The following is a 7,770-nucleotide window of genomic DNA, read 5'->3' on the forward strand; positions in this document are numbered from 1 at the left end:
AATGGTACAGCGCGGAAAAGTGTGATTTTAACCTAGTTCGAGAAAAAACGTGGATTATTCAATACGCAGCCACCAGAGGACGATTGGGAGCACTTTTGGGCGATTTCTTTTCATCATCTTCCATCTTCCAAGCAACCTGCTCATGTTTAATCAATTTCTGGCAGATTCTGAAGCAACAATGACCATGATGCACGGCTAATTCGCTTGTAACTTCTACTCGGATGAACTTTTGCTTTGTTTTGCATTGAACTTTGTTTACAGATTCTTGTAACTGGTACAGCTTGACCACTCGTGTTGGATTCTTGGTAAACGTTTATTGTGTTTGAATTATTTGTCGTTTATTAAGCGTATTGGCAACTTTCTTGCATTGTTAGCGGGTTGGTAAATCGGTGGGTAGTTGACACAATCAAACGGGTTATTAGGTTGCATAGTGAATCTTAAAAACTATCCTTGATAACTAATCAGGTTCATTAATCCCGAGGCCATGTCTATGTGGTGTTTTGAATCAGTAAACAGGTTTTGATGTTAAACGGGTAATTGGGATTCTGGGTAGAGGTTACTCTTTCTCGTATTGATTACAACCTTATTAATTAGCTTTCTAGTTTTTATAATCAAATTCGCAAAACCCCCATTCTAGTTAATTTAGTTCTTAGTTAAAAACGCGACACTGACCACAAATTCCCCGTGGATACGATACCCTACTTACGCTATCTACGTAGCTTATTTAGGTTTTTGCATGACCCTTACGACAGTCATCAAAATGGCGCCGTTGCCGGGGAGTTCGTGCGCTTAGTGTTAGTTTAGTATTAGTTGTTTCTTTTATTGTTTTTGAAAAAATTATAAAAATCCAAAAATATTTCTTTTTGTTCGTTTTGTCTTGTTCGGTATTACGCTTTGTTTTCTTGTTTTCTTGTGTGCAGGTGATCTTTTTGCATGCATACTCGGTTTTCAGGAAGATCTTCTCCGCTCTTGTTTGATCCCGAAATTGAAAAGACCGCACGCCAAAATCTGCTTCTTCGTTCAGCCTTGAAAGGAAAAGCAATTCAAGACACCATGAATCCATCAGAAAACCAATCCACACCACAACAACAAACACCACCACAAACATCAACCACTGAACTGCCACCAATGCCACCGCCTCCATTCACATCTGAACCACAACAACAGTCCACACCCGTTGCACCATCATCAAGCACAACCACCCAACCAACCTCTGCTCCAACTGGAGAGTTTCATTTTATTGGTGAACCACTTTACCCTCTAGAAAGTCGATTACCACCACAACCAAATCCTTTGCGGACCGTGAATCAACCGAATTTAGTACCACACCCGAACCGGTCGGGTGCTATGTTTGAGCAAGTGGACAATAGGGCGAGAACCGAAACATGGGATGATGGTTATGGAGACGAGGAGTGGGGGATAAATGAGGGGTATATGGGTTATCCAGGTGGGTTTCAACATCAGGCACTTAATCGTAATCAGCCGTTGTATCAGCAACAGAGACAGCCACGGGGAGTAGATGCTTATCAGACCCCGCCACAGGTTCATACGGCACCGGTTGCACCTCGCCAAAGACAAAGAGACCCTCGATTTCCGGATCCGAATATTCGAGGAGTTGAGAGCCATTTTAGGCCGCACATTGCTGAGCATGCATCCCCGATAGTGATGCCAGTAGCACCGGGTAATGTGGAACGTTCGTTTGAAGCAAAACCACATATTCTGAACATGCTACCTACCTTTCACGGGAAAGGTACTGAAGAGCCATACGCACACATAGCAGATTTTGAGGCAGTTTGTGGTATGATTGCGGGACACGGTTTCACGACAGATCAGGTTAAGTTGGTGTTATTCCAGTTTTCATTAAAGGATGCTGCAAGGGATTGGTTTACATCGTTGCCATATGCTAGTATTTATACATGGCAAGAGCTGCAACAACAATTTTTGGATGAGTATTATACCCCGCAAAGAACCAAAACAGGGAGATTAGCAATTAGAGAGTTCCAACAATTACCGGGTGAGCTTCTTTACGAGTCTTGGAAACGGTTCAATCAATTGATCCGTAATTGTCCTCACCACGGTATTCAAAGATGGGAGTTGATTACCGCATTCCACGATGGGATTTCAAATGAGGATAGACGGGATATTAAGGCTATCACTGGGGGCACCTTTTTGAAAAATCATGTGGATGTAGATTGGGACTATTTGGACATCGTAGCAGCTGATTCGAAAAGGCAAGCCCAATCGGATAGAGGAAAGAAGTATCCGGTTTCTACATCAGCTAGTACAGGAATGTCTACTGCTAGGGTTGCTCAGTTGGAAAGAGAGAAAGAGGCGTTGGAACGCCAGTTGGCAAAGTTTAAGGGTATTGGAGGAAGAGATGCGTTACATGCGGCTCAATCATATCCGGTTTGTGATTCATGTGGTGATTTAGGCCACGTTTGGGAAGAATGCCCGGTACAGTTTGGTACAACTCACGAGGAAGTTAACCAAGTCTATGGTGATCAAAAGAATTATGATATGAATTCCAACACATATCATCCAGGTTTGCGTAATCATCCCAATTTTAGGTACAGTAATACTTCTAATCAATTGAATCCGACTTTTCAGGTACCAAATCAAGGGAGCCAACAATATCAAAACCGGCAGCCGAATTATAATCAAAATTACAACCAAGGAGGCTATAAACCGGGAAATCAAAGGACCTACCAACAAAACCAAGATCAAAGCAAATCCAACAATCAAAGCGAAGTTTCCAATAGTGAGGTGATGGAAATGCTCAAACAAATCAAGAAGGATCAAGAATTGCAAGCTAAAGCATATCAATCTTTAGAAAAGCAAGTTGCTCAGTTGGCGGTTGATGTAAAAGAGGTGCGAAAAGATCCAGGGAAGTTACCGAGTGACACAACGAAGAATCCGCAACATCACGCAAGAGTTAATTCAGTAAGTACCATTCCTAATTCTGACACTGTTAATACAGATCTTACTTCTTCTTCCCAAGTAGTTGCAGGTACAAGTGATGGAAGTGAAGAAAGTGAATTAGGAGCGCCGCACGTACCTATTAAGGTAGGGAAGCTGAAAATCCACAAGGCGTTGTTGGATTATGGGGCGAGCACGAATATTCTGCCAGGCAGCTTGTTCGATCAGTATGAGTTTGGTCCATTGCATGAGTTTGACAGGAATGTAATCCTAGCGGACGATACTTGGAAGAAACCGCGTGGGGTTGTTAAGGATGTGAAGATCCAGTTAGGTGAATTTTACTATTCGGTAGATTTCTTGGTGTTGGATTATGCACCCACAAGGATGAACGAGCAACAGAAGGTAATATTGGGACGTCCGTTTTTGAATACTGCCAATGCTCAAATCAACTGCAGAGAGGGATTGATAACGATGAGTTCTGAAAATCGTAAGTTAATTTTTAATGTTTATTCAAAATCTATTACTTACGAAAGTATTAATAATTCATATGAAGCAGTTACTACTGATGAGATTGGTATTAAGTGTGACAGGCTTAAACATGAGATAAACGAAGAATCGGTGAAAAAGGTGAAGGTGAAAAAGAGAGGAAAAGCAGGTAAACCGCCTGATGGTGAAAACGCTAGGGGCGATGAGGCCGAGTTCGATCATAACTGTTATGAGGCGGCAAACTTTTCAGACTATGCGAAGCGAATTGTTTTGGAGAAGTCTGGAAGGAAACACATCTTTGAACCACCTTGAAGATTGCAGGTATGATCTGGCTGAAGATCTAAAACTTAGCGCTCTTAGGAGGCAGCCTAAGGTTTGTCGTTTATTTTATTTTCGTATTAGTTTAGTTTAGTTTAGTTTGTGTCAAAACCGTGCAATCGTTCAAGTGTGGGGAAGCTCGAGGAGGTTTGGTTAAGCTCTAGTGCAGTTGAGGGCAACGCACATTTGTTTGGGGGTAGGGCGAAGTGATTATTATAGGATTACATAAAAAAATCGGCCCGGAAAAATGATTTTTAGAGCGTTTTTGCACAATTTTCGGTTGTTTCGGTATATTTTCAGAGTGTTTCAGGAAAACGAGATGACTCGGAGAAGGAAGTTCATGAAAAAAAGGAGTCAGCGTGTATGTTTTTATTTAAAATTTATCATAAGAATTCGTTCGATGGGTTTGAGAGGTGAAAACATGAAAAAATGGTAAAATTTTCTAAGGCATAAAGTTATGAAAGTGAAGAAAATTGCTGGAAAACATACCCGTAGGCGTGTCGCGGGGGATCCACTCAACTTTCCGCGTGTCACGGCCAACTCTCCCAAACAAAACCTATTTTCACGCATTAAAAAAAAATAGATCTGTGCACCTCAAACCTCTCCCCTACCTGTTTCTTTCTTCTCCGGCGAGTAATAACCAACATCTACTGTCCACCCTTCTTAAATTTCATCCTATTCCATCATCCCATTTAACCTACATCATTAACCTCTCAACTTTCATTTGTACTCAACCACCATCTCCGATTAACCCTCGCCGCTGTACTCACCACCATTCATCATCGGCGAACGGTCGTCGACCACCATACCCACCACTCTCGCCACCGTCGACGGTTGAAAACCACCGCTTGCCGACCAGCTATCCTCACCATGCTCATCACTCTCACTTCAGCTCCATTCTCTCCTAAGAAATCGACCACCAGTCACCACCTCTTTTACCATCAACGTCTCCCACAATACCAACCACCACTTAACAACCGCCGACCACCTTTTCCGATCACCACCAACATCGTCGACGGCTGTCGACCACCTCCTTCAGCACCTCCGATTACCTCCATCCGACCAACACCCATAGCCGATTAAACAACGATTATTTATAATCTTCTTCTAATTTTGAGTTTAATTCGCGATCCAGGTATGAAAGTTCGAACTTTTACTTATTTATTGAAGATGATTATTTTTTGTTCTTGAAATTTGAAATATTATCAGTGGGATGCAGTAGTGGGGTGAAATTGAATGTGAAAGGGCGGTGTTTGAATGAGAAAATAGGTCAGGGACTTCAAGTTAGGCTGAGTGTAGTTCAGAAAAATTATAAGAGTTTGCTGGGGTTGATTTGATTTTGTTACAAAAGGGTAGTGAATGTAAATTGTGAAAGAATTGAGTTTGGCTTGGGAGACGTGTGAAAACAGGGATATAGTTTGATTATAGGTTGCAATTGTGATCAAAGAAGAGTAAAAAAAAAAGTTGTTTGAATGGACAGTGAGTAGAATTGCAATGTTGATAGGTATAGAAGGATGCTGTGAGCTTAGTTGGAGATATTTGGGATCTATTGTACTAGTAGTTGTGTCTAGTTGAAGTGGTGTCAGTCATAGGTCACAAGGTCGTGTACGAAGTAACGAAGTAAGGATTCGGCAGTGGGTAAGTTGTGATTAGCTCTTATGCGAGAAATTAAGATGGGAAGGGCCTAGGAGCGGTTAGTCAAAGCATGTGCATTAGTTTGATAAGGTAAAGGATATCGAAAGGGTCAAAGATGAAGTTGGCGTTTTATTTGGCGAATGTTTGTGAGGCGTTAAGATGTGCGAGCATTTAGGACGAGGATTAGTGTCAAGGCAAGTAAGTTTGAGTGAAAAGTAGGCCGGTTGGTAGTCGGGGTTCGGTTTGTATATATGTATATTTCTTTAAAAAAAAAAAACTAGTTTTTCACTCGTTGCTCTTTGTTACTAACCGTTTAACCGGTTTTGGGAGCTTGTGAGATATTTTGCAGGTGTCGATCGCTTTTGTCCATACTCAATCTCCATTTGGATGAAAGTGACTCGAGTTATTTCAAGACAAGCGTCCAATGTTGAAGCAACCGCGAATGAAATGCTATACGGTTGCGGTGGAACAAGGCTTAGAAGACTCAACCGCGTCAAATCAGGGGAGTCTGTTCCATTTTTGTTGTTGTATTTTTTGTAGTTCGTTAGTTTCTTGCTCCATTGAGGACAATGAAGGAATTAAGTGTGGGGAGGGGAGACTAGCGTCTAATGTGTCGTAATTAGTGTTAGTGTCGTAAAAAAAAATCGAAAAAAAAAAATTAAAAAAAATAGAAAATGTCCCGTGAAGGTTTTTGCACAAAATGGAAGATGATAGGTATAATCAGTTCATTGGCTTTTCGATTACTATATATATGTGATAATAAAAAATCGGTCACACGTCTAATTTAGGATATGTGGATAGGCCCAGCCGGTTGAAAGGTTCCTTAGATTTGATATAAAACAACTTAAAATAGGAGTCTTGTGGGTTCCCGCCTTAGGAGCTATGGTAAAGCTGAAACTGTGGAAGGTATAAGGGGTACGTCATAAGTAGAAAACTTATAAGTTTCTCCGATTAAACTGGCACACCTGTTTCTTTTTGTGAAAACAAATCCGAAACAGTGTGGCGCCTTGAAAAAAAAAAACAAAAAAAACAAAAATTCCATCCATTCATCTGAGCACATGTAAAAAGAAAAAAAAACGTGAGGTTTATGGCATTAACCATGGGGATGGTGACTCGTATGGCGTATGTCCGCTGAACTGATCGTATATAAAAGCATGTAAGCTCACAATATCATCCATTTATCCATTATAAAGTTTAATCGGAATAATATAAGAGTTTTTTATATAAGGCGGTAGATTATAAATCTTTCAATCTCATAAGCTTGAAACGGGAATAGGTGGAGTCGTAGTCTTTTGAGTGTGGGATTCATAGATAACTATATATTACTTGAACTTAATGGATCGAAAATAAGGGCTTCGAAACCGGCGGTTGGGTTTAAGTGGACCGTATATCCACAATCGTGGTTAATGTGTGATGTGATTTGTCTAATAATATAATTGAATATATCGGAAGCCATTTGCTTTGATTGTGATTCCATTGCGAATAATTTTTTCGGGGACGAAAAAAAATAAGTGTGGGGATGTGATGTGCGGGTGTAAACACGTCATATTATGTATAGTTTGTGTCGGTTTTAAGCATTAGAGTGTGTTTATTCATAGTGATTTGTGTACTTATTGGTTGTCGGGTTTTTCAGGCTTAACAGCGCGTAAATGCAGTACAATGACTATTTAAGCTGGAAAACGGGTGTTACAAGGCAATACGGAGTGAGGAAGCGGAAATGCTGGAAACCATACTCCCTCGCGCCACGCGAGGGAGTCTATGTAAGGTGTCGCGTGGCGCAACAGGTGGAAGTCAACGAGCAGTCAAACCATGTTTCTTCGCGCCACGCGAGGGAGTCCATGTGAGCTGTAACGTGGCGCGACAGTGGTACAGCGCGGAAAAGTGTGATTTTAACCTAGTTCGAGAAAAAACGTGGATTATTCAATACGCAGCCGCCAGAGGACGATTGGGAGCACTTTTGGGCGATTTCTTTTCATCATCTTCCATCTTCGAAGCAACCTGCTCATGTTTAATCAATTTCTGGCAGATTCTGAAGCAACAATGACCATGATGCGCGGCTAATTCGCTTGTAACTTCTACTCGGATGAACTTTTGCTTTGTTTTGCATTGAACTTTGTTTACAGATTCTTGTAACTGGTACAGCTTGACCACTCGTGTTGGATTCTTGGTAAACGTTTATTGTGTTTGAATTATTTGTCGTTTATTAAGCGTATTGGCAACTTTCTTGCGTTGTTAGCGGGTTGGTAAATCGGTGGGTAGTTGACACAATCAAACGGGTTATTAGGTTGCATAGTGAATCTTAAAAACTATCCTTGATAACTAATCAGGTTCATTAATCCCGAGGCCATGTCTATGTGGTGTTTTGAATCAGTAAACAGGTTTTGATGTTAAACGGGTAATTGGGATTCTGGGTAG

At 41.1% G+C, this 7,770-nt stretch overlaps 1 long non-coding RNA gene across 1 annotated transcript; it reads left to right on the forward strand.

Moving 5' to 3' along the window:
- The first annotated feature begins 4,229 nt into the window (after window positions 1-4,229).
- LOC118492341 lies at window positions 4,230-7,507 on the forward strand. The gene is made up of 2 exons (XR_004893277.1): window positions 4,230-4,855; window positions 5,705-7,507. It is a non-coding gene; the product is annotated as an uncharacterized LOC118492341 (long non-coding RNA).
- The last annotated feature ends 263 nt before the right edge of the window (window positions 7,508-7,770 follow it).

This window comes from Helianthus annuus, chromosome 5 (genome assembly GCF_002127325.2).
Source record: "Helianthus annuus cultivar XRQ/B chromosome 5, HanXRQr2.0-SUNRISE, whole genome shotgun sequence".
In the NCBI taxonomy this organism is placed as follows: domain Eukaryota; kingdom Viridiplantae; phylum Streptophyta; class Magnoliopsida; order Asterales; family Asteraceae; genus Helianthus; species Helianthus annuus.